This window comes from Petromyzon marinus, chromosome 48 (genome assembly GCF_048934315.1).
Source record: "Petromyzon marinus isolate PM22_M1 ecotype Great Lakes invasive population chromosome 48, UKy_Petmar_22M1.pri1.0, whole genome shotgun sequence".
Classification (NCBI taxonomy): Eukaryota; Metazoa; Chordata; class Hyperoartia; order Petromyzontiformes; family Petromyzontidae; genus Petromyzon; species Petromyzon marinus.
This window is the reverse complement of record NC_133714.1, coordinates 10,765,246-10,783,769: the sequence shown is the minus strand read 5'-3', so window position 1 is coordinate 10,783,769 and position 18,524 is coordinate 10,765,246. Positions and strand designations below refer to the sequence as shown.

The 18,524-nt window shown below is 49.7% G+C and overlaps 2 long non-coding RNA genes across 4 annotated transcripts; both read left to right on the top strand.

The window, feature by feature from the left end:
* The first annotated feature begins 4,611 nt into the window (after window positions 1-4,611).
* LOC142931092 (uncharacterized) lies at window positions 4,612-9,529 on the top strand. 2 transcript variants are annotated; one of them, XR_012947103.1, is made up of 5 exons: window positions 4,612-4,791; window positions 5,917-6,103; window positions 7,573-7,674; window positions 7,977-8,242; window positions 8,972-9,527. It is a non-coding gene; the product is annotated as an uncharacterized LOC142931092 (long non-coding RNA). The 2 variants fall into 2 exon arrangements; XR_012947102.1 differs by having other exon boundaries at window positions 4,612-6,103; window positions 8,972-9,529.
* Window positions 9,530-10,311: 782 nt separating this feature from the next.
* LOC142931091 (uncharacterized) lies at window positions 10,312-14,518 on the top strand. 2 transcript variants are annotated; one of them, XR_012947101.1, is made up of 4 exons: window positions 10,312-10,464; window positions 11,001-11,095; window positions 11,928-11,998; window positions 12,432-14,518. It is a non-coding gene; the product is annotated as an uncharacterized LOC142931091 (long non-coding RNA). The 2 variants fall into 2 exon arrangements; XR_012947100.1 differs by lacking the exon at window positions 11,001-11,095 and having other exon boundaries at window positions 10,313-10,464.
* Window positions 14,519-18,524: the final 4,006 nt, after the last annotated feature.

Below are 18,524 nucleotides of genomic sequence, written 5' to 3'. Positions count from 1 at the left end.
CCATACACCCATCCATCAAATTCACCATGGAAGTGGAGAAGGATGGTAAGCTACTAATTCCTGGATGTTTTGTTTGAGAAGAGACCTATCTAAAACCTAATTCCCACCACCATCCGGCGCAGAAGAATTCCCTCATCAAACCACTACACCATAGGGCCACTGCATTTGCAACCAACACCACCAAGCCAGTGAACTGGAACACGTACACCAGACTCTTAAGATGAATGGGTACTGGGACAGCATTATTCGCAAAGCTGTTTCTCCAACCATGTAGAAACAATCCACTGAGACGCCTATCAACACCATCACTTTACCATACATAGCAGGTGTTACCAAAAATATTTCCAAAATCTTAAACAAACACAAGATCCAAGTCTGATTCAATACAGTACACAAAATCCGTGATCTAATCCCATCCTGACATGCAATATCCTGGAGTCGACAAACTGAGTTGTACCTGCGGTAGCAGTTACATTGGGAAAACGAATTGACATGTCGCGGACCGTGTTAGCGAACACAAGGCAGATCTGAAACATCACAGAACCAATACCTCTGCCGTGTCTGACCATTGTTATAACGCTGTGGGCTCGCGTGAAGTTTTTTTCCGAGACCAAGGTACTCTGCAAACCTTCAGGTAACTATCAAAGGTTTTTTCATGAAGCCATCCAGATATAGAAACATAGACATAACTTCAACCGAGAAGATGGATACAAATTGAGCAATCATTCGATGGATGTTATTAACTAGGTAAAGCCTTAACTGGTTGTGGTTGTTTCCATCACACGCACCAGGTACTAGTAGATTTTTCAGATTTACTTTCCCACCATGTCCCATACTCAGCTTACCACTTCTACCTCCGCCTACGTCCCCCCCCAGCCTCACTTCTTCTCCCCCTAGCGCTCACGCAGCTCCCCTCTCTCTCCCCCCCTTGCTCCTCCCCCCTTTCTTACCGATAACCTCTTGCCACAGCAGCTCTCTCACCTACTTCAGCATTTTATTATTGCTGTGGTTGTTCCACCTGATGAAGATTGATTGTGTTGCGATAGAAACGTCGTGATTTGTTTTATTTTATTTCTACCTACGTGACATTACCAAAAGAGTGAATGAGTATAGATATTAGTTGTCAAACTAGATGATTTAAACGCGCATACCTTCAGTGGTTTCCTAATATTGGAAGAGCATTCACGATGGCCGCAGAAGCAATTCTGAAAGCGTTTGATGTTGTTTCAGTACTGAGGCCAGAGCACAGATAATTATCCCCATGCAACATGGCCACCATGAAGTCCCCCATGTAACATGGCAACCATGATGCAGTCTCTAATGCAACATGATTACCATATTCTTGGTTCTTTCGGTAAAGTCACGTAGAAGGGAAACAATAAAATAATACAATTCTCACGACGTTTCGACTGCAACACAAGCAATCATCATCAGGTGTGAAAACCACAGCAAGAAAATTTCAATTTTTCTTGCTGTGGTTCTTGCTGTGGTTTTCACACCTGATGATGATTACTTGTGTTGCAGTCGAAACGTCGTGAGAATTTTATTGTTTTATATTTTTATAATTTTATTGTTGCCCTTCTACGTGAGTTTACCGAAAGAACCAAGAATATGAATCCCTGCAGCCACGAAAGCTTTAAATCAAAACATGATTACCATTAAGTCCCCCATGTAGCATTGCTATCATGACATCACCCATACAATCACCATAAAATCTCTCATACACCAAAGGCACTGTGACGTCCCCCATGCAACATGGCCATCGTGATGTCCCACTATTTACCGTGGCCACTGTGACGTCCCTCATTACTGTTCTTACCTTTCGGCGATTTGCTACAGATGGTGCCGGTGCCCTCTGAGGACAGCGCACTCCACGTGGTGCAAGACGTGTCGTTACTCCGAGCCTCTCCAGCTCGGCTCATCTACACACACACAAAGACAAAGGTCCACCACATAGGCTTGATTAAGATGTTGGAGCAAGTGCAGAAGGCGAGCACGGAGCCAGCATCTCTGAGATCCTGGGCTCCACATTCAGGAGGGTCCTGCCGAGATGTCGTTTCTCAGCATTGGGATATTTGGCCAATATCAGATGCCATGCTTGGATTCACAATGAAAGATGCGTGGATTTTGAGGTCACACGCAGGGATTGTTCAAATTGTTAAAGAGTGATTGGGGATCGGGCATGACGAGCCATGGCAAGGAGGGACAACAATGGCTGATAGTGAAGAATAATAACGGAGTGGCAGCCAAGGAAGGAAACACTTCGGAGAGGAGAGCCACCAGAGAGATGGTGCGACAAAATCGGCGCTTAGCGGATTATTCCATCACAGCATTTGAGGGGTTGCAAGGTCTCAGGGACGAAGGCATTCTCATTCATCAGTGGATAGATAATAGTGCTGTAAATGCTCACGCGTAGACAGGCAGGCACACCAACAGGATCTCGGAGACGCACTCTGATAGACATACACATACTCAGGCGGACAAGGAGAAGCACATCCAGGTATACAGGTAGGTGACAGGTAGGCACAAGTCGAGGGGAAAACACACGTCCACCCATATTTTACCACACGAGTTGAAGAGCCACACGTACCTCCATGGCAGCAAATTGCAGAGTAGAGTGCTCAGAGCTCACTGCGTTTCTCGCACGGTCCGGGTCTCTGCGTGGAGAGCGGGAGACGCAGGCGAGGGTCACACAAAACCGATGGTGTGCAACAATACTCATGTCTAAACACGCGTCATGTCACAATGCGGACTCTCATCATCAACACGGACTCACATCATCATCACAGACTCACAACCTCACCACTCACCCACAACACGAAACACAACAAAAACAACAAAGACCGCCATTTGCCACTAAGTAGCGGCAAATGCCAGGCCAGGTGCACTTTGAGACCACGTGAAATGCTGAAGGCTCACTGACAGGTCACAGGTCAGACCCAGGTGCCAAGAGTTGACTGACTGAGATGACTGTGCCAACGTGCTACATTTCAGCCGCCCAGGTCAAAGGTCGTTGTTGTGAGCGTCGCTCCTCTGTTCGGACACCAGCAACACCGCGACAAACACCACCACTAGCACCACCACTAACACCACTACTAACACCACCACCACTAACAAAGACAGATCCCCCGTATAGCCTGAATATACTGTAGGGGCAATTTCTGCTAGTGAGCAGCTATAAAGGTCGGCATGGCACACGAGGGGGTGGGTGGCTAACACCACGCCTGGCCGCCTTTGTCTCCCTAGCGGCGATGTTTACACATCGTACTAGGTATTCATTTGAGGCTGAGTCTACCTAGGGGAGGCCCAGGACCGGTTCAGATAATCGTTACTGGTGTTGGCCGTGAGCGGAAATCGAACCCGGGTTGCCAGGTTTGTAGCGCAGCACGTTAACCGCTACACTACTGCTCCCCTCAACTAACACCACAACTAACACCAGCACTAACACCACCACTAACACTACGAACCCTAAAAACACCACCACCAACATCAACTCCACCACCACCACTAACACCACCACTAACACCACCACCACTAACACTACCACCAATAATACCACCAATAATACCACCATCACTAACACGACCACCACTAATACCACCAACACCACCATCATTAACACCAGCAACAATACCTCGAACAACCACCACCACTAACACCACCATCACTAACACCAACACCACCATTATTAACACCACAAACACCACCACTAACACCACCATCACTAACACCACCACCACTAATACCACCAACATTAACACCACCACTCCTCCTGCTAATACAGGACACCAAAGACAACGATCCTCATAGAGCCTTAACAGGCTGTAGGGGCAAGTGCTGTTAGCCAGCAGTACGTATCAAGGCCGGCACGGTACACGAAGGGGTGGGTGGTTAGCACCACGCCCGACCGCCTTTGTCTCCCCAGTGGCGATGTTTACGTATCGCACCAGGTACTCATTTGAGACCGGGTCACTGCTACACACAGACTCACACAGACCCACACACGTACACCGACTCACAGAGAGAGACTCACACACAGACTCACTTAGAGAGACTCACACACAGACTCACATAGAGAGACTCACACCACCACCGCCACCACTCACCCACAGCTCGGTTCCACGCCTAACGGCCAAACTGCCAGGGGAAGCACGTGGCGCGAGACAAGGCGTGGCGTAATAGCCATTAGCTCCTCCCCCTCACCTAAGCTCCTCCCCCATGCTCCCCCTTTCCCCCCCTGCCCCTCCCCCTTCACAACTCACCATGCCCCCCACACGACCCCCCCCACGACCACCCCCCATGCTCCCCCTGGCAACCCCCACCTATGCCCCCCTCGTGAACCCCCCTATCCCCCCTTTGTCCCCCGCTCGCGACCCCCCCCCATGCTCCCCCTCACCCCTCTTTCCCCCCCCTCTCGACCCTCCCCAGACCCCCCTCTCTTAACCCCCCTGCCCGCCCTTAGGACCCCCTCCATGACCCCCTCTGTTCCCCCCTGCCCCTCCCCTCTCGCAAACCCCCCCCAAGCATCCCGCCCCCCTCGCGACCCCCCTTGCCCCCCCTGGCAACCCCCCCCATGCTCCCCCTCAACCCCCCCCCTCACGCCCCCATTGCCCACCCCCCTCCCCCCGCTGCTACTTCCGGTCAGGCAGGGGGCGAGTGGAGGCGGCGCGCTGTGGATTGTGGGTGGCGAGCGGCTGATTTGGTTTCCCGCTCACGGCCACCGTCAGTGGGTCGCGAAATCTTCTGAAGCGGCGGCTCGCTGGGCCTCCTCTACGTCGACTCAGCCTGAAGGTGAGAACCTCGCGCGGTGTGCACACATCAGCAGTGGCGGCGGTGGTGGGGGGAGACAGAGGAGGAGGCGCCTGGCCCACAGCCATCACGTCCTAGACGCCTGCTGAGTTCACGGCGCTGCTTCAAGCAGAGCCCGGCCCTGCTGCTGCTGATGATGAGGCGCTGACGGTGGAAACCGGCCCCAGAGTGGCCCTCGTGTTGAGCCATAGCTGATGAGAGGCACTCCCAGACTACCGTGTGTTTTTATCCCTGGAGGGACGGGTTTGTTGTGGAGGCGAGTCGCCTGCTGCTGGAAAAGGCATCCACTAGAGGCCGCTATATAGAGTTATTTGGTCTACTCTTCCACGCTGGTCCGGACGTGTTGGAGCAAAGTGGCCATGCCCACACTTTACCCCACCACACGCAGGGCGTTAGCTCGCTGGACTTGCAATGCAGAGTTGCAGGTTAGATTTCATTCCCACTCACACCCACCGACACTCACTCAGCCAGCCACTCAGCCACTCTCTGGGCATCTATGAAAAAGAGCTTCATAGCTCATCGGATTCCTCCAGCAAAAACATGCTGATTCTCACCCACCCACTCAGCCATTCACCCACCCACTCTGGCACTCATCCACTCACCAATTCACTCAGCCACCCACTCGGCCACCCACTCAGCCACCCACTCTCTCACCCACTTCGTCACCGGTCACCCACTGCCACCCACCCACTTGGTCACCGGTCACCCACTGCCACCCACCCACTTAGTCACCGGTCACCCACTGCCACCGGTCACTCACTCTGCCACCGGTCACTCACTCTGCCACCCACCCACTCTCTCACCAACCCACCGACTCTCTTGCCAACCCACCGACTCTCTCGCCAACCCATCCACTCACCCACAGGGAGACACAAGGAGACAAGGGGACCCACATGGTGTGAGAGTGTATCAGCATCATTGTGGTTGTTGTGGTGGTTATGTTGGTTGTTATGGTTGTGGTGGTTATAGTTATATTTGTGGCAGTAGTGTTTATACTTGTGGTTATGTAGCTGGTGGTTATGGTTATATTTGTGGTTATGGCGATTACGGTCGCAGTGATTGTGATTATATTTGTTGTGGTTATAACCCGCGATGTATTTCGTCGAGGATGGATGCCGCCGCGTGCAGGAGTTGGGCGAGGCGGGAGTGAGCCACCTGAAGCGCCCTCTCCGACGGTGGTGAGCCGCCGGGCGGCCGGGCAGTGAGCAGCTCGGCCGGCGTCGCTTCTCCTCCCCCTTCCGGGGCTGCCAACCCCGGTGGTGTTGAGTCGTCCTCCTCTTCCACTGGAGCCCTGGTACGAGTTTTTCTTCGCGTCTCCATTATAGCAATTCATCTTACTATTTGGCTACTTCTGACGCCAGTTGTAGTGGGTGGAACGGAGAGCGAGACTTCTTACCGAAAGAACCAAAGAGTATGAACTTATATGGTTTATTTCACCTATTTTTAGTGGTTTGCTACCATTCCCTTTGCACTCCTATCGTTTTTGTATTGTTTGTTGTGACGTTAGGACCCCGTGCCCCCTACTGGCACATCTTTGATCAAAGAGCTTTATAGCTCATTGGATTCCTCCAGCACAGAATCAATACCGATTCTGATGAGACCGGAACGAACACGTTTGAATCGAATCGCGTACTTCGCTTTACTAAAATAGTTGTTGAATCGATTCTTGTGGAATCTGTTCTCGTGGAATCGAATCATCGATATTAATTACAGAGATTCACCATCGATATTAATTACAGACATTAATCAATGACGTCGCTAGGAGTATCGTGGTGCCGCTCTGCAAACCTTCGGGCTACTATCAAAGGTTTGTTCATGAAGCCATCCAGATATATAAACACAGACATAACTTCAACCGAGAAGATGGATACAAATTGAGTAATCATTGGAAGAATGTTATTAACCAGGTAAAACCTTAACTGCTTTATGGTGTTGCCTTAACTTTCCGCATCTCTAATTTCTTAAGCTTCCCACTCCCAGTCCCGCTCTCTTCAGCACTCCCCTCCTCATACCCCCCCCTCTCTCTATCTCTCCTCCCTGATCCTCCCCCCTTCTCTTACCTATATAGTCTCTTGTTTACAGCAGCTCTTTTGCCCACGTCGGCAATTGTTTCTTGCTGTGGTTTGTCCCACCTGATGATGGACGCTTGTGTTGCGCCCGAAACGTCGTGATTTAATTTATTTTATATTTTATGCCTATATGACTTTATCGAAAGAACCAAAGAGTATAGCACAAGACAGTTTGTGTAGGTGGGAGCAGTGGTGTAGCACAGTAGGGGGCACAGGTGGTGCATCGGCCAGTCATCTCAGTCAAGCAACCAATGGCAACCTGGGTCTGTCTGTCTGTGACCTCCTGCTGCCAGCGGGCGTTCGACGCTTCATGTGGCCTTAACCTGCACGTAGCCTGGCACGAGCGCCGTGGTGACATCTCCACCACTTCGTGGCGAATGGCGGTTGTTGTTTATGGTCGTCTCGCGATTAGCACTACGCTGCACTACGAACCCAGCGACCCGAGTTCAATTCCCGCTCACGGCCAACACTGGTGACGATTCCGTTCCTGGGCCTCCCCTTGGTCAACTCAGCCTCAAATGAGTACCTGGTGCATTGTGTAAACATCGCCACTGGGGAGATTAAGGCGGCCGGATGTGGTGCTGGCCACCTACCCCCCTTCGTGTATCAAAGGTGCTGCTCGTTAACAGCACTTGCACCCGACAGTCCTGTCGAAGGCTACATGGGGGATCTTTGTCTTTGTTTGGTGGTGCAGCTGAGGAGGCACAACTGCACGGCGAGTACCTCTACCGTAAGGCGCAGGAGGCCAAGAAGATCCTCGTAGAGGAGAAGGCGCGGCTCAAGAGGGCGCTCGATGGTAACGGGCGGCGAGACGGATCTAGAGATGGGCTCGCGACGACAAGACGGACGAGAGACAGCGAGACAGACTAGAGACGTTGAGACACGCAAGACAGACTAGAGACGGATCTAGAGACAATGAGACACGCAAGACGGACTAAGATGGGACAAGACGGTCTGACAATACAGGCGAGAAGACAACCGCGCGTGGAAAGCGTTTCCGAATGAATCCATGCGTGCGCATGATTTTTCTTCCTTGTTAATTCTCCCCTGCCCGCCCCCCACCCACTGCCCCCTGTCCCCCTGACGTCGTCATCGAAGAAAACCTGGTGCTGCCTACGGACCTGCGGTGGGAGGCGCTTGAACTTCAGAAGGCCGTGGAGTTCGACCAGGGAGGGGAGGGTGATCTCACATCCCTCACCATCACGTCTCCTCGCATCTCTCTCTCTCTTCCTTCCCGCGAGACTCTCGAGGCAGGGGGATAAGCGTCGCGCGTCTCCGCCCGCTAGACACGCCGAGTCGGCGCGCATCCCCGGCTCGCTGTCGGTCCTTCCTGCCAAGCGGTGGCACCGTGTTTTGCCGCGGAGGTTCGCGGTTCGAGAACGACGGGCCCTCAACCCCCCCCCCCCCCCACCGGTTTAATGGGTTTAATGCCGCAGTTGCGTTGACCGTAAATACTGCACGGCGATTGCTTCCCAAGTGGACTTTGAAAAATCCCATGGCGTGATCGCGGAAAAGAGTCGGCCGTGTGTGTGTGTGTGGTGGCTGGCGTAAATCTTGGTGGAATGTCGAATGAAGGCCGTGGTCACCACATCACGTGTGCTTCTGGAGCAGTCTTCCTTCTGGAGCGATCTTCCTTACAATATTAGGAAGCCACTGGAGCTTTGCACTTTTAAATCATCGTCTAGATTGACAAACTCATTTCTTGAGAACTACTTTTTGTGGTTAGTTTGTCACACTTCCGATTACCACGGTTGGCTACGTGCTGTAACAAAGAGGTTTAACATGCACTGACCCACTCATTCACTCACTCATCATTTTACTCAATTTACCCACTCACCTGCCATATCACCCACCCACTCTTGCAATTGGGACTCATCCAGGTCTCATTAGTGCTCAGCTCGCTACACAAAATCAACGCGATCACTGCAGAGTGATATTCTAAACCATTCCTGGTCGCTCCTTCCATCCACCCACACACACACACCTTCACTCACCTGCACGGGGAAGTATGGCAAATGATAACCTACCCTCTCCGTCCCCCCTGCCCCATCTACCACCTCTTTCTATCCACCCCCCCCCCCCCGTGTCAGTAGGAGTGAGCAGCCACATGGATGACGAGTACCGCTGAGCCGGCGTGAAGGACCCACACATCATGGCGACAACCTCACGCGACCCCAGCTCCCTCCTCAAACAGTTCATCAAGATGCGGGCACGGGGTCACAGGGGCTACAGGGTTTGGGGTCACACGAGGAATGTGGGTCCTCGTGTATTGCATGTGTACAAGCGCGCAAAGACAGAGGTCCCCCATATAGCCTTAACAGGCTTTTGGGACAGGTGCTGTTTGCGAGGGTGTAGGTGGCTAGCACCACAACTGGCCACCTTTATCTCTCTGGTAATGATGTTTACACACCGCACTAGGTACTCATTTGAGGCTGAGTTGATCTAGGGGAGGCCCAGGACCAGTTCAGATAATCGCCACTGGTGTTGGCCATGAATGGAAATCAACCTCGGGTCACTAGGTTTGTGGGGCAGCATGATAACTGCTAAATTACCGCACACACACACGTGTTCTCTATCGGCTTTAGAATCAGTTCCTTGCACCTCACACGAGCCGTGTCGACCAATCATCGGGCTTGTGCAGTGTGAGACAACTCGCATCCGTTGAGTTAACCAGAAGAAATCTGGTTGTTGATGAAAGGTGGAGGCTGTGTGGGGGGGGGGGGGGGGGTCGTAAGTGGTGGAGCGTAGGACACTTTGGTTTGGTGCATGCAGCTTTTGTCAACTTCATTCCTCGCGATTCAGTCCGCCTTTTCCCGATGACCGATCCCTTCCATTCATCGAAAATGTATCTACTGTAGCACTACGCACGGTCGGTGGTCACGGAAAGATGTACCATTGGGGGCGCCACTGTGGCGAGATGTTAACTCCCTCACCTGGTATACAGGAGGTCGCAGGTTCAATCCTGACCCTGATGCCTGCTGTATATTTGGAGTTGCGTGCCTCTTTCCGAGGAGTCGCGTGGATTTCTCTCCAGGTCCTCCGGTTTTTCCCTCCGCATTTAGAATCGACCTCCGTTTAAGAGTATTTGGCTGCTATAAATTTCCACACGACGATAAGCCACTTAGTTGAGCTATGATTTGTGGCCAGGTCGCTTCTGGAAAAGAGCTGCATAGCTCAGTGGGCCTTACCTGGTAAAATAAAAATAGTAAAGTTTTTCCAATGGTGCATCCCAGTTGTGCCAACACGGGGTTTGGCGACCCCGTATACCGGTACGGCTCGGCTCGGCTTCCGCAATGGAAAAAACAAACAACACAACCCGAGTCGGATACAGTGGGAGGGCGGGGAGGTGGGGGGGCGAACGCAGCGTGGCCGGGACGGACGCCGGTGGGAAGAGCGGACTCGGCGTGTGACCGCTTGCTGTCATGTTACCACACCACCACCACCATCCCACCGCCACCGCAGGAGAAGAAGCTGATCCTGCCGAACGCTCAGCCGATGAACCACGGAGGCCACAAGCTGCAGGCGCTGGTGTGGGCGTGCTGCGCCAACGCCGTCAACGACTTCATCGTCCTGCATGAGCACCGCGGTATGCCAGGCACGCGCACGCACCGCAGTCGACAAAGCTCCCCCGTGTAGCCTTTAACAGGCTGTCAGGGCAAGTGCTGTTTGTCGAGCGACCTACGAAGGCCGGCAGGGCACACGGCGGGGTGGGTTGTGTGGTCATTACCGCATCTGGCCCCTTTTGTCTCCCCACTGTCGATGCTTGGATACACCGGAAGTCGAAGTCAGGTCACCGGATTTGTAGTGTAATGAGATAGCCACTCCGCTCCCGCTCCCCGGTGTGATGCATGGTGTGACGTGTGTGATGCGGTGCAACAGACGGGGGATGGAGGTGTATTTAGCTGTGCGTACGATGTGCGGTGTGTAGTATGACGCTGCAGACGGGGAATTGTGGTGTCTTAACTGTGTATATGGTGTGATGTGGTATGATGCCGCTGATGGAAGGGCAGTGTGTTTAACTCTCCAGTACAGTCTGTGTGACACCTGTGGTGTGTCTAACTTTCCGGCGTGCTGTTCATGTGACACGTGGTACGATGCCACGGTGTACTTGACACTCTCGAGCGTGGTGATGGGCACGACATCCGGACGTGGACATGATGTCCGAGGCATTCCCACACCTCGTGATGCACAACTTCACGTCGCGACTCGGAAAGAGGGTGCGTGCGGGCACCGTGCCAGTCTCACCCACATCTTCCTCCCCCATTCCCAAAGCACAAAGATCCCTCGTATAGGCTATAACCCTTTCTCATTTCCATGATGTACATATACGTCGTCGAAACGGAACCGTAAGAAAAACTCAAGTACGTCTTCTGACCTGGAGACATACCGAGGCTCCCATAAGACCATGCGGGAGGGTGTGTGGTACAGTTTTGTTCCATAGAGTGCCGGTCGTGTCACTACGGTTCTCTGCGGTGAGGGCAACGCCTTTTAAAAACAGCAGCGCTACGCCTCTATAAATAAAATTAACGCCGAGCCGCTCGCGCGTACCGAGATTCAGCGGTGGACGTGACACCTACCACCCGGCAACTTGCAGATGTCTCGGAATGGGAAAGAGTGAGCAGACTTTTGGGCCAGGTGCTGTGTGTCCGCCTGTATATTCGGAGTTTGCATGTTCTCCTCCTGGTCACTTTGATTTTTCTCCGGGTCCTCCGGGTTTTTCCCTACACATTTAGAAACTTGAATTTCGAGTATTTTGCTGCTATACATTTTTATGTGAAAAAGAGCTACATAGCTCAGTGGTAAAATAAAAATAGTTTAGTTTTACTTTAGTTTTCGAGCAACAGCACAGAGTTTTTATTTAACGCCATCTCTGAAGCTGAAGGCGCGTAATGTTGTTCATTTGTTAATGCATCCGCAGTTTTAAACAGGGTGGCCGCTGGCGTCTAACTGGCAAACGTCTGCGAGGACACGTAATGAGAGTCCAGCGCCGTCCGTGTGACTTGTCGCGACCCCTCCCGTGACGTCTGTGCCCCCCCCCCCTCCCAACAGGCACAACGTCTACAAGCGCGACGGCAAGGACATCGAGTTGAACGAGGTGGGACCGTGATTCGAGATGGAGCGTAAGTCTGCCTGACACATTGTTACTCGTCTCCACTTTACACCTCTGCAGAGGCGGTGGAAATTCCACATTCCTTGTGGACTTCCCTACGAAGTGGTTGTAAATTTTATCGACCCCTGAGAGGATGATGGGCTGAATGTAAGAGTCTAGCCTCGGGCTAGGTGGCCCGCGGGTGACTTGTAGAGCGGATCGGAACTTGAGTCGGTGGGGTCGCTGCTCTGGTCGCATTCGCTGTACCGTGACCCGACTCGCATTCCCCCACCCCGGATGCGATGTGTAAATTCAAAGATGATCGGACGTAATGCTGGCCACCCACACCCACTCCTTGGTGTGCCGTGCTGGCTTTCCTACATGCTAACACACGAACAGCGCTTTTCCCACGCCGTCTGTTAAAGGCTGCATGGGGGGGATCTTTGCTTTTGTGTGTCTCGCAGTCTACGAGATTAAACTGGGCACGCTGGACAACGCGGCCACCGCCGAGATGGAGTGGCCTTGGCGACCGTACATGAACACGGCGAAGAAGAGGAAGTTCCTGAGCGTGGAGTGAGGGAGGGGAGCGACTTCTCCCCCCCCCCATGGGCCTGGGGGGAGGGGCATGGGGGGGGGGGTTTGTCCCTGGAAAGCCGGAGTTGGAGTCGAACCTCGCGGCGCTCTCCGCCGAGGCTCGAGACGTTGAGGAGAGGTCGCCGCGTGGATAGGGCAGTGCGTGAATCGCTGTTCCAACCCTCGTCACACACGCGCATTATACGCGTCACACACACATTGCGGATGTACATTTATCAAACACAAACATGCACATCGTCGCATGCGTCGCACACAGAAGCACACAATTGCACAAAAAGACAAAGGTACTCCGTATCGCCGTTAACAGATTACTGGGGCAAGTGCTGTTAACGGGTAGCACCTATGATGGCCGGCATGGCACAGAAGTGGTTGTGTGGCCAGCCCCACGTCTGGCTGCCTTTGTCCTCCCCAGTTTTGCGATGTTATACACACCACACCACGTACTCAGATGGCTGAGTTCGTAGTGCGCTAACTGCTGCACCACCGCTCCCCAAACGGTGTACATACATGCGTACACAAAACGAAACATTAACATTTATTTAAGTAACAAAAAAGAAAATACCAAGTCAGGCAGATGGAGAAAGTGGCGTGTCGCCGTGCACAGCACCGCTCTCGTAGCTACTCGCCTAGGGTGGGAGCTCTTGGCTTCAATGCCACCCGGGATGTTTAGATGTGAAAACCTGCCATAAATAATATTTTTGGGAAGTCACAAGCGCCTTAAGTTGCATCTCATCTCGACCATTTTAATGGTCACCCGCCCCCCCCTGTAGCTGTCCCCCTGTGGCACAAAATAAACTAACAAAACGAATCTATTTTTATTTTACCAGGTAAGGCCCACTCAGCTGTATAGCTCTCTTTCAGGAACGACCGGGCCACAAATGAAAGCGCTATAAAGTGGCTTGTCACGCAGAAATATATAGCAGCCAAATACTTTTAAACGCATGTTTCTAAATGTGGAGGGAAAAACCGAAGGACCCAGAGAAAAATCCACGCAGTCACGGGGAGAACATGCAAACTCCAGATATACAGGCGTCGGGATTTAACCCACGACCTCTATACCAGGTGAGGCCCCAAGGTGAATCAGCACTTGGCCTGCGAGCGGGTATTATTAGTCTGCCAGTAGGGGGTAATGATTCCGGATTTCAGTCTCAATTGAAACTGAAATCTGGAACACTTTTGTCATATTTTGCTCGTATAAGTGTGTTCATAAAATACAAGTTTGGTCATTGAGAGAGTTATAAATGTCCTATACGCATTTCATGTTTATTGTATTTAATGTATGAAGAAAATACAATTTTGTATATGCTACAGTATGTTTCACACGTTATTCAGTGACATTGCATATGACGGGCAATGTATGGGGCAATCGGCCTTCAACATGGAAAATACATCGAGGCCACATGACCCGTGGCCACCGCCACTTCAACCGTGGCCCCACCACTTCAACCGTGGCCCCATTGGCACGTTGATGTGTGGCTCTGCCTTCACCTGTGGTGAGAATGAGACCAGAAAAATTACAGGAGGCCGACTCCATATGAGTCCGTCACGCTCTGGATCTCGCTAATGGGACGTCGGATGAAAATAAAACATGGAAGCGACAAATTTCTTCTCTGGCGAGGACATTCCCACAAGATTGGCGCCTTTCCCAATTAATGGAATTTGCCCCAACATCACCCTGATCCAAACCAGCGGGAGCTGAAATCTTCCAGAAGGTTCAGGATTTATTGGTACAATCGTTCGGATGTTGGTGTCCGCATGGACTTGCATTTAAAATTCCCGGTCCGCTTGACGTCTTTTAAACAATACCTGTGGTCGGGTCCGCTCCCCCACCTTTCTATCCCCTGCTTTTTTTTATAACCGGTGTAGTATATGTTGACGGTGTGTGCGTGTATCACAACGCGATGTAACCGGGCCCTCGAATTGCCTCAAGAAATGAATAAACAACACCTGTCGCTTTGCTGTTGTGATGTCACCACGAGGCGCCGAATGACGGTGGGACGGCGTCGTCGCACTCGTCGAGTGGACAAGGGCTCCGTGAAATGACGGTGCGGATTGCGCCAAGCGTATAGAGGTCGCCGATTGCGCGCCCCTGTGGCTCGACCACTCGTGGGTCCACCTCAAAGTTCCTGTGCCCATTTGAACCTCATTGCCTGCGATGATGCTGCTGCTGCCATGGAAGAACACACGTGGCGCCCTCTTGTCTCTCCATGTTGTCTTTCACGTCCCATCGCAGTTTTCAGGTCACTTGATGTTTACAGCCTCCGGTAAGGAGGCAGTGAGGTTCAGCCGCTCGATTTTTCTTCCTTTAGTGCACAGTACCGTACACGGATACGGGCACAGTACGACACCGTAGCTTTATTGGTTGTTCAACAAAAAAGACCATCCCTCGCCCAATCTAGTTACCTATACGGTGTAATATATCGCGAGACATTTGTTAACGTAAAAAAATTGGAACTGTAATGCTGAAAATTATACTCCATGAAACTCGGGGTTTTATGGAGTATCTGAGGGCTTCTCAACGCTTCATGCCTCGCCCCCACTGATGCCCTCTTCTCCCCACTCCCCCCCCCCCCCATGTGTAAAGATACTACTGACGATTGTATGTAGGATGTGTAGGCATATACTACCGACTATTGTATGTAGGCTGGGTAGGGTGGTGGTGTGGTGGTGGTGGTGGGAGTTAAGGAGATTTCAAACTGGGTGCTCTTGAGTTCTCATCTGGCTTAACAAAATCAACTTGAACTCACTCACCACATCACTCAAATCGTGTATCCACTAATCTGCCATCTCGCTCACTGACCATGTGTTTCCGTGTTAATGGTGTGAGTCCGTATTGATGCTGTGCGTCCGTGTTGAAGGTGTGAGTCCGTGTTGATGCTGTGAGTCCGTGTTGATGATGTTTTTCCGTGTTGATGGTGTGAGTCTGTATTGACGATGTGAGTCCGTGTTAATGGTGTGAGTCTGTGTTGATACTGTGAGTCTGTGTTGATACTGTGTTTCCGTGTTGATGGTGTAAGTCCGTGTTGCTGCTGTGAGTCTGTATTGATGGTGTGAGTCCGTGTAGATGGTGTGAGTCCGCGTTGATGGTGTGAGTCCGCGTTGATGGTGTGAGTCCGTGTTGATGCTGTGATTTATAATAAAGGTTTTTGGGTTATATCGCGTTTATTTATAAATGTGTCGTAACCCTCCACCACCCGACACGGCCAATCAGCAAAAAAAGTGTCACGTTGACAAAAGACAAATAATTCACTACTTTAGCCCACCAGTGTGTTGAAGAGTGAATCCACATTTACAGTTTTAGTACGACGTTTCGCTGGTAAATACATCCAGCATCATCGGGCAATTCGCCAGAATGGTAAAGCCCTCGCTTGCTCCCGGTTTTATATAGAGCAGCAGGGTGACGTCATCACTTAACTCATATCAGGTGCAGTGATTAGAGGCGGAGGGGGGGGGTATTGTAATTATATAATCGATTAGTAATCAGTCATTGGTTATGATTAGTAATAGGTTGTAGATTAGTAATTCTTTAAATCAAAATGTAATGTGTATTATTTAATAATACGCTTCCAGGCCGCACTAAGCCTGTAGCTGTCAGAGCGATTAAAGTTATTCTTGTTCCTCTCAATTTCAATGGATTCTCTAATTAGTCTTTGCCAGTAATTATTAGTTTTACACACCACTGCAACATTGTCAAAATCAATTGAGTGTCCTTGTTGACAAGCATGTTCTGCCACTGCCGACAGTTGTGTTTGAGATAATTTAATATTTCTCTGATGTTCTTTTAGTCTTATGCTGATGTTACGTCCCGTCTGCCCAATGTAGCATCTGCCACATAAACAATTCATCCGATATACACCTTCTGTTGATAATTTAGGTAATGCGTCTTTAGTGCAAGATACTAGTTTTTGAATTTTGTGTACTGTACCAAATCTTACTGTAATGTTTTGCTTTTGCAAAACACGGGCTAATTTGTCAGTTACTCCTGAGATATATTGATTTTTTTTATTGTTTTAACAATCTGGTCGCTTTCAGCAGTATTGCTTTGCGATCGTGATTTGGCATTCAGTGCTCTGTTAATTTGAGCATTATTGTAGCCATTCTGTCGTAGTGCGTCTTTAACGTGTTTAATCTCTCTCACTAGACTCTCACCATCTGACACTGTTTTAGCCCGATGTATGAGCGTCTTGATAAGAGAGGATTTCTGAGCTGGATGATGATGTGATTCTGCATTCAGATAGGCATCAGTGTGCGTTTGCTTTCTGTAAACGCTGTGTGTTATTTTACCGTTTAGGCCATGTCCAAGCAAAATATCTAGGAATGGGAGTGTGTTATTCACCTCCATTTCCATGGTGAACTGGATGGCCGGGTTTTGTGCATTGAGACGATTTAGAAAATCATTAAGTGTATCTTTACCATGTGGCCAGACAACCAAAGTGTCATCCACATATCTAAACCAAAAGAATGGTTTTAATGTGCTCGAGGCAAGTGCTCTTATTTCAAAGTTTTCCATGTACAAATTTGCTATAGCAGGGGATAAAGGAGAACCCATTGCTGCTCCTTCCTTTTGTTTAAAGAAATCCCCTCTCCATAAGAAGTAAGTGTTATTTAAACAATGGCCAGCAAGTTTCGGAATATCTTTTGGTAAACCGGTATTCTTTACTAGTGTATCAAGTAATTTAAGCGATTCGTCCACTGGAACCTTAGTGAATAGAGAAATCACATCAAAACTTACCAGAATATCATCAGGAGTAAGTTTAATATCTTTAATCACATTCACAAGATGTTCTGATTTTTTTATGAATGAAGATGTCTTACCAATGTAGGGCTGTATTTGTTTGGTTATATATTTTGCTAATTGATATGTGGCAGAGCCAATTGTACTGACTATGGGTCGTAATGGGATGCCGATTTTATGAATCTTTGGTAGCACATAGAGTCTAGGTGGTTTTGAGGCCCTTGGCTTAATTTGGTATTGCTCATTTTTAGGGATTAATGAATTTGCAATTATTGCAGTGGTCTCACGTTCTAAAGTATTAGTTGGATCTCGTTTAATTTTAATGTAGGTACTTTCCTCTAGTATTAATAGAGAGAATACAGCACAATAGGAGTGAATTATCTTACATTTCGGAATCGCTAAAGCAGTTACACTTAGATATAAGCAATAGTGTATATATGCATTATTGGAATATAATCGATAACATAACACAACAATCGACTGATAATGTGTTTAAACTAACAAAAACTAACCAAATTAATAAATTTTCTAGACTACATAATAAACAAATCCCTACTGAAAACCAAAAATTTAAAACAAAACCGTACTGAACTTGACTAACACTGTATTAACCGGTGACATGGTCTCTATCCTTTCTAAAGGCCTTAACTTTGCCGTTACCCCACGCACAATTCCAGTGGATGAGATAATTGCTGAGGTAGAATCAGCAGTTAGACTCCTTCCACATAATGAGGCAGAGATGACTAGACATGACTTCGCTAAAATAATTGAGAATAGCAAAGTTCCAAAAGTAAATATTAGCTCTAACGAGGCAAAAGCCTTAAGAGAGCTGCGTGTAAACAAGGATATCCAAATCCTAGCAGCTGATAAAGGCCGCACTACTGTAGTGATGTCACGAGCCGATTATGATAATAAAATTAGAAATTTACTAGAGGAAAGTACCTACATTAAAATTAAACGAGATCCAACTAATACTTTAGAACGTGAGACCACTGCAATAATTGCAAATTCATTAATCCCTAAAAATGAGCAATACCAAATTAAGCCAAGGGCCTCAAAACCACCTAGACTCTATGTGCTACCAAAGATTCATAAAATCGGCATCCCATTACGACCCATAGTCAGTACAATTGGCTCTGCCACATATCAATTAGCAAAATATATAACCAAACAAATATAGCCCTACATTGGTAAGACATCTTCATTCATAAAAAAAATCAGAACATCT